The sequence below is a fragment of the Protomyctophum bolini genome (assembly GCF_963924005.1).
Source record: "Protomyctophum bolini genome assembly, chromosome: 16".
Lineage (NCBI taxonomy): Eukaryota > Metazoa > Chordata > Actinopteri > Myctophiformes > Myctophidae > Protomyctophum > Protomyctophum bolini.
In genome coordinates, this window is record NC_137877.1 from 25,715,604 (window position 1) to 25,726,980 (window position 11,377).

Sequence of the window (11,377 nt, forward strand, 5' to 3'; positions counted from 1 at the left end):
TGCCCTGTGCAAGTTGACAAAGCCTAAAAGAAGCAAGTGTGTGTGTGTGTGTGTGTGTGTGTGTGTGTGTGTGTGTGTGTGTGTGTGTGTGTGTGTAGGGGGGGTATGGCAGAGGTCAGGACTGAGTGAGTTTGCAGAAAGAGGGAAAGTGACATCCTACCTGGCATGACAGGGATGCCTTTCTCATGTTTACAATACTTGCCGCTGCTCACTCATGTTTGCAAGAGAGTAACACGGTCAAGTGTAACCGCGGGACATCACATCAATCAGCCCGTTACTGAAAAGACGGGCTGAGGAATGCAGCTGCTGAGTAACAAGGACGTGGGAGGGGGAGGGGGGGTGGGGGGGTCATGTTTCTTGTTGATAATAAAAGTGAAAAGGGATAAGACAGGTAATGTGTCAAATCAAAGGAATACGTTTGTAAAGAACTTGTTGATGTTGAATATAAGATAGTGAATGAGATGGTATAATATACAGTAGTACACAGGGCACTTTAGTCTGTCGCAGTCAAAAAGAAGTGAGCAAACCGGTATGGGAAAATCCCTGACTGTGTTTGAATTGGTCGTTTATGTTCATAGCAAAGGCTGTAAAACAGGTCTCACCAGGGCTCGATTAAAAAAAGGAAAAAGAGAGAGAGATATAGGGGTCATTTTTCGGAACCACAGCAACCCTACATACTAGTGTACATCGTATGACAAATAGAGAAAATAACACATCTACAAGCTGATGTGTTGTGCATTTTCTTGTTGAACTAATTTAACCCATTTAGGCCTGAAAGAAATGTCTTCTAAATCCTGACAGTTTTCTGAAATACCTATGACTCTTAGATTGAAAGCCAATTTGGCCGGAAACTGCAGGTCAGGAAGTAAAAAACATAAATCTGCAACACGATTGTCATTTTAATCCACCCAAAACATACTTTCTGTAAGCGAGGATCATATCGTTTAGAGAAATGAGCTGCAAATCAAGCTTGTTTTGAGCCAAAAAGAAGAATCAGAGATATTAGTGTTCTAAAAACTGCGTCGCCATAAACAGCATACAGTAAGCCAGCGGAATTTCCTTTTTTTCACCGCACCGTAGTGTTATGAGCGTGTACAGAACACAATAATTAACCGTAATCAATTGATATTAAAGAAAAGATGATCTCGGTGCCGAGGGCCATTAGAAAATAGTGTGAGTTAATTGTTAAATTATGATATTATCAAACATAAATATCACACATATCAGTCTACATTTCCCAAAAGGAAGATGCATGTATTTCAATCAGTCTAACCACAGAAAACATATCATAAATGACACCTCTCTCCATCTGTGAGTACTGAGTACATCTGTATTTCAAGTATCTCAAGAACAACCGAACAACTTCAAACTCGGCATGCGTGTCGCAGACGAAGCGAAGGTGTGTTGCGCGGCTGTGCCAGTACATTCGGTCCAAAAGGCCATTGTCCAGAACCGTCGATCCCACCGCTAAGCCCATATGTGGTCATGACTCATGCCCATATGAGACCGACCGCCATCAAGCTCGGCGTGCGCATGAGGTCGTTCTGGCGTTGAGTCGTTCAGATAACATGAGTTTTCTTTAACAAATTGTTAAAGAAAGCTCAGACGCTGCCGGCCTCAAGCCAAGTATCAAGGCGGTACATACAGCTACAGTACGCTACCTTCCGGCCAAAGCTAAATGGGTAGAGACTAGAGGCTATCTGGTAATCAGAAGGTCCCCGGTTGGAGTGCCCCTGAGCGAGAAAAGCAAATAAGTGAGGACTAAAATATGAATTATGATAATCATCATTCATTTTCTCACTCTTTCCTTTATCATGCCTGAAGCGTGAAAACTTGATTAGGGCCGAGATACCGGACTCTGACTTCCTTTGAGTGAACGAGAGGTTTTCAAGCAGGCTGCCCGCATCACATGTAGCCTCCAATCACGTTGTAAAGCACTGAGTGGGATACACTCCGTCCATAATAGAGTCGTGAGTCCGTCTCGGCCATGATGACGTTCCAGACACCCCCGCGCCGTTCCCCTGGTGACAAAGGACGGTCTATTCGGAATCAGACAAAAAGCAGGAAGTAGCCACTTTCCACGCCGTCTGTTCGGCCTTCTGAGTGACAGTAGCCCACTCAACTTCCCCTGCCTTTCTCTCTCGCCCTCTCTCTCCCCCCATGCTCTCTCTTACACCATCACTCTCTTTAACCCATTTCATATTTGTAATTCTCTCCCTTGACCCTCCTTCACCTCTCTACCACTCAATCTACACTAGGGCTGAATTTTAGGAGTCGATTATAATTATTTGAATATGAAACGAAAAAGGAATAGTCTTTGAATGATGAAAATTTGAAACTCACATTTGAATGTCGTTTAATTTTTTTCCTCCACAGATGACTATTCCTGAACTACTGAACAAATCCGTCTCAAAGCATGTGCAATACTTACATTAATTCCCACTCATGCAAAGTAAATCTTTACGGTTACATAAATGACATACCCAGCCTCCTACTCCCGCAGCCTCATGGCAAATCGTGATTGTGTATCAGCGATTTTGAGTGGCCATTAGGGTTCCCAACCGCCCCGTAAAATACGGGATCGTACCATGTTTGGCAACTAAAAGACCTGCCTGCAAAAACAGGCATATCTACAAGCTCTCAAGGCGTCCGTGACGCCTTGAGAGCTTGTAGTTCTGCCTGTTTTTCGACCCACATTTCTTTTATAAAACACGAATATATCGTCCATCAGCGATTTTGGGCCAGAAGATGGGCGATAGGAAGAAAATGGCATATCGCCCAACCTTGTAGTCATGCTGTAGTACTGTACAAGCCTGTCTGTCTGTCTGTGCAATTTACAATTTAGGCATTTAGCAGACGCTCTTAATCCAGAGCGATTTACATTAAGCAAGAATAAAAAAGATGGGAATGGGAATACATCACATAAAAAGCATTTATCATGAAACATGCGTAAGCTAAGAAAGTAACAGTGGAATATCTATATAATGAAACTATACATATATACTATACTATACTATGCTATACATATGCCCCCCCATGTAAAGCGTCTTTGGGTACTCAGAAAAGCGTTATATAAGTTTGAGATATTATTATTATTATTATAATAATTATTATTATATGTACTATGACGTGCTATGACTACATACAATGCAATTATAGTGCTGTCTACATAACATGGTACCAAGTAACACTTGGTGGTGAACAAACGCTATAACGCTATTTCCGTGCTGGGATGGACAGACCCAGAGACAGACCCAGCCAGCCAGGGACACACATTGCCGTGCATTGGAGTGGATGCACCACTCAAAAAATAGACTGACATTTACAAAGATTCTACATTCACTCAATGTCTTCAGGTTGCCTTTCTTTTTGTTTTTATCCATTCTTGAAATATTGTGATAAAGACAAACTAAAAAAACAACCCCTATCCAACACTGGTGGTGGAGGCAATACTGTAGATAAATAAAACCACTCAACAACTTTTTAATATAATCACTGTACACGGGTGAGAATGGCTGGGTGTGAGGCAGGTTGTGTGTGCGCCATGGAGCCCTGACACCTTGTTCATCCCTGAGCAGGACAGTGCCATTAATAGACCCCGTATCCATTAGTCTGACAACATCCACAAGACAAACAATGCCAAGCCCTCAAACCCTTCTTAATTGAGTTTGGGGAAGCAGGATGTGGTGGAAGAGGTTCAAAGCCGGGCCACGACCCTAGCAAGGCACAATGGTGTTACATGGGCTTATTAACAGAGTGCCAAGTAACAGTAGGGCGGATGAGGTGAATAAGGGTCACTCAGGAACAATGATTCAGAGGTACAAATGTGTTGGTGGCAATGAGGAGAATACTACCGTACAATCTCATCAGCTGAGAGGCTGATGAGACCCTCTGTAGTGCACGATTAAACTTCTTTGTTGCTTTCTGCCAACTACTTGTCTAATTTCGATCCCTCTCTAAGCCATCTATCCCTCTGTCTCCAGTAATAGGTTATCTCCCGTAACATATTACTTGGCTTTTTAAGTGGTGAAAACCAGCACTGTAACAGAGTCAAGCCTAGTAAAGTATTTCAAAATGTATCAGTGTATGTTTGCATTGAAACAAAATTGCACTACATTTCTTCAAAGTATGTTAATACAATTTAGCTAGCACATCTGCAGTGGTTGGAGGTAGTCTGCAATCTCCCTACGAGAAATTAGACCCTGGTGTCAGGTATGACACCAGTTGTGTGTGTGTGTGTGTGTGTGTGTGTGTGTGTGTGTGTGTGTGTGTGTGTGTGTGTGTGTGTGTGTGTGTGTGTGGACTGTGGACATTTATGACCGGACACAAACACCCAGCATCCAAGTGTTCTTTGCACAAAAACATCTACGCTGGGTGGGGCATGTAATCCACATGCCCGCCAAGAGGCTCCCCTGGCAGATTCTCTACGGCCAACTCCAGGAAGGCCGTAGGTCTCCCGGGGGACAGCGGAAACGCTGAAGCACTGTGCTATCTAACGCTCTGCACTGGAAGACCTGGCTGCTGATCACCACACCTGGCGCACCATCAGCCACGAGGGTATCGCACACCTCCAGGAGCAGACCACGGAGAGGAGAAAACATATATACAGTGACACCAGCGTGCTGCAGGGGACCTCCCCTCATCCGAGGACTTAATCTGCCTTCATCTACTTCATCTGCATGTGGCCTGCATAGCCACATGCAATGGCACCGTCGCAACCCCCCTCAATAACCCACGCTTGGAGCAACGTCATCATCGAAATCAATGGACAGCCATAGGCAAGTGTGTGTGAGAGAGAGAGAGAGATCTTGCTGAAATACGAGCTCCCTTTAGCCCTGTTCATGCCTACAGTGCCATTCTCCTCATATCACAGATAGAACAGGCATAATAGCATTTGTAATGTTTGGACAAAATGTGTAGGAGTAATATATGAAAAAGTATATAACACGTAACAGTGTATTCATAATGTATAAAGTGCACATACAAAGTTATACAGATCGGTGCAGTTATAGGTGTATAAAACAAGTTACCTGGTGGGAATGTGTGTGCATAATTTCATGGAAATCACAGGCTGTTAATGATTTGAATTTTGAGGCATTTTGTTCAAAATGGACCAATCCTGCAGAGTTTGGAAGGCAATCTTAGGCAATGGGGATGGAATATGGGAAAGCCGAGAGATGCGTGTTGATCGCATTACTATGGATATAGTGTATACCGACTTGCGTGATGTATGGATGAAATATGTACAAGTAATGTACAGAAAGGTGTTTTACTAAAAGCGGCCTCATGGTGGCGCTATAACAGGCCATTGTGGATAATTTGGGGCAGAGGTTCGTCATTGGCACATTGTGCACAGTTTGGCATCGACCGGGCCAACAGTGCCGGAGATTAGCTGTACGCAGACCAGACAGACGGACCCACACACGGACGGAGTGCAAAACATACTCTCATACTCCCCAGTACCCATGCCTTTGGCCTGGTGGAGACAACACATAATACATCAGAAGTCTGTGGATGGAAGTGGCTGAAGGGAAGACTCCAGCCAAGCTGTTTACACAGTCCTGCTGGTTGAGTGTGCTCGTGCACCACAGGGTCCTGTCACAACAGCAGCATTGATACACCCCCATTAGTGTCCATCAGTCTGACAATATCAACAAAATATCCACAAACAATGCCAATGGCAACTCTTGCTAATTAATTTTTGGAAGATAACTTTGGAACTTGGAAAGTCAAGCCAAAATCCCAACAAAGAACAATGGAACGGAGATAAACAAGTTTATTTCATTACGGGATGCGGGGACGGGTCCTCTTTTCACACTTTCAGGGGCAATTGAACAATTCAGGGTCAAATAAGTGTCACTGTGGACACTGCATTCCTTCATGGCCCATGAATTGAAGCCGAATGAAGTGAAGAATATCTGACTCACCGTTCTCTGTTTAACCGCATCTGGGCGTATCATATCCGTACATTCTGCGAAAATAGGCATACATTCAGTGAAAATATATAGGCTACACGGTCCCAACCCGTCATGACACATTGTGCATGTGTATATCGGCTAAAGGGATTTGGTGTAGAGAGAAATAAAACGGAGTGGTGCAACTCCGTGTGGGGTTCCCCGGGGGGTCCCCGCACCCTGTCGGTTCCGGCGAACTACCCGCTTCAGAAACGGTTGATAAATGACAAAGTTACCGTGTGGGGGTCCCCAGGGGGTCCCTCTACTGTACTGTACCGTTACATAGCTGCTAAAAACTCAGCTTCCCATCATGCAGCTGTGCACGGTGTGAAGCTCAATAGCACCACTTTGTCATCTGTTGGTACCCTAAACAGACATACATAGGGACATATGTCCCCATGTCTGCCATGGGGGCCAGTCTTCTAGATATTAACTTGTATAAAGAATGTAGATAATCCTGTGAAAAAACACAACATAGCTCCGCATAGGAGTGGCTGCACCACTCAAAAAGGAGATGACCATGTATAGACCCCTAGGGCTCACAGGTTCTCAACCTGTGGGTCGGGACTTCCAGGGGAGTTCCCACATGATTTTGGGTTGGCCCCCAAGTGACAATTAAAGTCGGACTGCAATGGCTTTTTCAGACTGAAACGGAAGCCTGTACGTTTCTTAATCAATCAGAGTGCCTCATCCCTTCAGGGATGGGGCAAATAATGGACCTTGGTATGAAAAGGTTGAAAACCACTGTGTTAGAAAAGCAGAGCCAGCTTTGACATTTGTGGAGCACTCCATCTACACACTATGTGACAGGACTTCAGGAAGCCAACATTATGTGGAAGGAAGTCTATCTGGCAAATTGGTAGGCCAGGCTAGACATGATGCGAAGAAGAAAGAGCAAGTTTAATGCCTTCTTCTGCGATTCCTGAGCCTCTCCACCCGTTTACACATCTTCAGAAGGTGCATTGTGATTCTGGGGGTAAATAATTCAGGCACCCCTGTTTTTCCAAAGTTCTATCTTGAGTTTATATACAGTATATATATATATATATATATATATATATATATAATATATGGTGGACAATATACCTAAAAATAAATGGAATAAAACATGGCTACAATGGAGAAAAGACACACACACAGTCACACACAGGTATATATATACCCCTATATGTCACAGTACGATTGGAAAACCAAAAGGTGACGTGAACCACAAACTTATGTGAGCGAGCTGCCATGCCGAGCGTTGCAAAGTCACCTTCAGTCGACTCAGTGCCGTCCCAAGTTGTTGACAAGGACTGGTAAATAGAGATATCCATATATGGGAATATCAGCATGCCCATATATGGACATATACTGTACCATATATGGGCATAAAAGGGACAAGGACTGACATTAAGAGATCTCAATATATGGGCATATAAGTATGTATAATCTACGTATGTACGACACGTACACACACACACACACACACATTATATAGTACATGGAAATAATTAATTTGTTAATAAATACATAAAGGCAGTGAGGCAGGCATAAGGAACCAAAGGAAGTTATGAATTATGTAGCAATACATAAGAGCCTATATGGAAAGTGGTTCCATAATATCCGACTGGCAGCACACAGCACAACTCTGAGGAATCAGCAAGTCAAGAAAGTTTGAGAGGATGAGCGTGAGTCCCCGTCTGACATCACCAATCACCCTAGTATAGTGGAGGAGTCATCTTTTGCACAGTGTCAACATTTCGGGAAGTTTTTGCTACTACGACCTTCTTCCTGTGGGGTCCTGGAATTTACAAGTGCGGAACAGCAGTCCTTGGGAGCAGGAATGTTTGAGCGAATAGTTTCCGCCAGCAGAGGCTAAAGGAGCCGGGAACAGATCAGCCCTAGTGCTGCTGGAGCGATCTGGACTGGTGTTTACACATTACCAAAGACAGAGGTTGACACCCAAAGCTGCAGCTGTGGGCCAACAAAAATACAGCGATTCCTTGCTCCCCCCCCCCCCCCCCCCCTCTTGCACGAACACTGTACACATGTATGCAAATGCCCTCGCTCTCTCTCACACACACACACACACACACTGACACACACACACACACACACACACACACACACACACTTTACTAATAGCATAGCCTGCTGCTGACAACCATGTTTATACACGATAGTGGATCATAAAACCTTAAGTTAAACTGTTATTCACGTATAATCTGTGATTGACAAGACTCAAAGAACACATGTGAGATCGCTTGCCTGAAGTGATAGTCAATCTGCGACATTGCGATATAGTCAATCTGCGGCAAAATTCAGAGAGAAGCTGACATGAAATGTTGGATGAAACACGAAACATCGCCGCGCTCTTCTTCCCAAAACAAATCCTATTTCATTTCCTAGACTCGAGGCAGCAGCGGCGACTGGCGAGCCGAAGTGTCTCTACTTTGAAACAGTGAACTGTTGCTCTCACACTACTCACTGCACACACAGCAGCCAGCAACAGCACACAGCAATATCCTAGTCTGAACTAGTCAGTCAGTGTTACTGTTGTTGAATAACAATAGCAAAAGTCATGTAAATGACACACACACACCTAATAGTTCAACGCTTTATCTCCGAATGTATACTTTCCTCTCGTACGAGGGGCTCGCGCCGCCGATCTGCAACCGATCTACATACAAGCTCAAAACGCGCCGTGAGCTTGCAGATCGGCTCTTTTCAGAGAGTGCAGCAACCTCAGAGTTATATATTATAAGAGCAACCCCCCCAAAAGTGATAAAACATCATGCTGCTGACGCGCTTTATTGGGACTGTGTTGGAAAACAATGTTATTATCTTACCTGAATGAGCGTCTCTAACGCCTGGCTCTTCTCCCCTTCCCGAGGCTCCTATCAGTGTTTTTTTTTGTTTTTTTTACCCCCGAAGACTCCTGCTTGCATCCAGTCAGTCACAGAGGAGTGAGTGGGACCCTGCCGTAGGTGAAGCGAGAAGAGAGAGCATTGAATAACGCGTAATAACCATTCACGAAACTATTCCGCCATACTGGATTTTGGCAAATAAATCACGTGTCGGTCGCGCGCCCGCATTTCCTTCGGGGGCGGGCTTTGGGAGTTAAACGCAAACGGATGATTGACATTTGAGGGGAAATTAAACTATGGGATTTGGTGAGTGGAGACTGAGTTGTCGTTCCTGCTATAACTGTGTGTTTAAATGCGTGACAACAAATCAGGTGAAGAAAATCAGGTCTATTTTGAAGAGGCATTTGGTTTTTGTACTCAAATCAGTTAGAATATGTTTTAAGATTTCAATAAAGTAACTTTTCACGTAGGCCTAGTCTAGCTATGAGGCAATTCAGGCAGTGGTGACAGATGTTCCCCTTTGCAGGCTTTGAGAATTATATATTTTTGGAATGTTGGCTTGCCACGCCAGTAGTGGACTAGATGTAACTTACTTAAGTTTGGACGAGAGGATGGTGTATTCATTGCGTTAAGACTCATGAGTGGGAGGTGGCTATGGCTTGTCCTGATTATTCCTACAGTACTCCAATTATTTACTTAAGTAACAGTGTCAATAAATACTGCATTATAGAAATACTCTGTTACAAGTAAAACTTGTAGGCTACTTAGTTACTTTCCACCAGTGGTAGCCTATGGCAATAAATCAGAAGTATGGTTCAGTACTTTTTGTCTAAATACAGAGCCATTTTGCACCCAATGCCTCCCATATAAGACCATTCACTTCTTAAGCGTTCACCAACTGTTGTTTTTGTTGTCAGGTAGAGTATTTGTCACTCATTTGCACACCAGTGAAATCCATATACCCTGCATTTACCCACAGTGTCAGTCAATAACGCTCAACGGTCCTCTTCAACTTTCAATTCAAATGTAGGCCTATATTCACAATTATCCTGTGTTATTGTTACTTCAAGTTAATAACGGCTTACTCTACCTGTTTTCCTTCTTAGGGAGAGACTGGTGTAAGCCTGGGTACAGAGGCTAGGTGGCTGGTGATGATGACGATGAAGACTGATGATGATAAACATAATGATGATGATTTTATACTATCAACAGTTGAATATAATATTCCTGACAGACATAATATAATAACAGCAATTATTGTGAAGAGTGATTGTTATCATTTTGGTTATGATAGCTCAGCCAGATGCAGCGTTTAAATTTGTAATCAAAATGTTGTTGAATTACAATGTTTACGCAAGCGTGAAAAATCGCTCTAATATTTTCCTCTCAGCCTACACACAGCAAATCCCTGGGTGTTAACACTGAGTAAAGATGGTGGTTCTGGACAATGGACATGCACGCTCTCACACACACACACACACGCACGCACACACACACACACGTAAACATGAACTCTTATTAAGTACTTTAAATTGGGTTTCTACTCGCACACCCTTTTTATATAAATACATTAATTAATTTGGGGGTCCTTGACATGAAAAAGAACCATTGCATAAGACAGGTAAGAGGAAGGCTGGTGTCACACAGCAAATAATGACATCAAAGCACACAGTAAATCAGCGTTAAATCAACACTGAGGACTGTTACAGTGCATGTGCCGATGCTGAAGGAACATTGCCTCAGAGAAACCACAGGATTTCAAATATAACACGCATACTAAACTGGTTGATCTGTGAAGAAAGAGAAACTCTACCATGAACTTCCTCTGACTAACTAGAGAGGTCCTTTGATGTGGGCAAGTCTTGGTGCAGGCTGGTCAGCTCATTATGTGACGTCACGTCAGTCAAAAGTGAAAATGTTATGTTGATTTGCTGTTACATTGTATCATCTGAAGGACAGGTTGTCTTGGTGCTGTTAAGAAGAGTGCTGTATCAATGTTGGAAAAGATATTATTACCTCAAATTCATTACAGATCTGCATCTGTCTATAAAAAAATTGGTTTGTGATCCATGGACTTAACCACACTAAAAGTCACACTGTATTGCTCGCCCGGGAGGCATACTTTGGTTAGACAAAGCATTGGTTAGACATAGCATTGGTCCGACTGGATTAAGGTTGGTGAGGGGTGTTTTAAAACGACCGGATTATGGTTGGTGAGGGGTGCGTTAAGGGTTGGGAGAGGGTTAAGGTTAGGTTTAGGTGTGCTGCCCCGTGGGAGGTTAGGGTTAGGGTGAGGGTTTGAGATATCGGACCAATGGTATGTCTAACCAAAAGCAAATTTGACCTATCTTAACTAGCACTGGTGAGCCACTGACCAGCACCCATGGATCAGCAGCCCCATAAGACACTTGACACTATGCGTGTTGTTTTGTTTGTGAGGAAACCAGAGCACCCAGAGGAAGCCCACAAGAACAGAGGGTTCATATACAAATGTCATTGCCACCACTGAGCCACAGACTACTTATCTGGTTTATACTTAATTGGTTCTGTCAAAAAACACACAAAAAAGCAGAT

The 11,377-nt window shown here is 43.5% G+C and overlaps 1 protein-coding gene across 2 annotated transcripts in view; it reads right to left on the reverse strand.

Annotated features, from left to right (window-relative positions):
- The window catches only part of hdac4 (histone deacetylase 4), a 207,244-nt gene extending 198,289 nt beyond the window's left edge, over window positions 1-8,955 (reverse strand). For both annotated transcript variants that reach the window (XM_080785448.1, XM_080785446.1), the window contains exon 1: window positions 8,786-8,955. The gene's annotated coding sequence lies outside the window, so the exon portion shown is untranslated. The remainder of the gene's footprint in view (window positions 1-8,785) is intronic.
- Window positions 8,956-11,377: the final 2,422 nt, after the last annotated feature.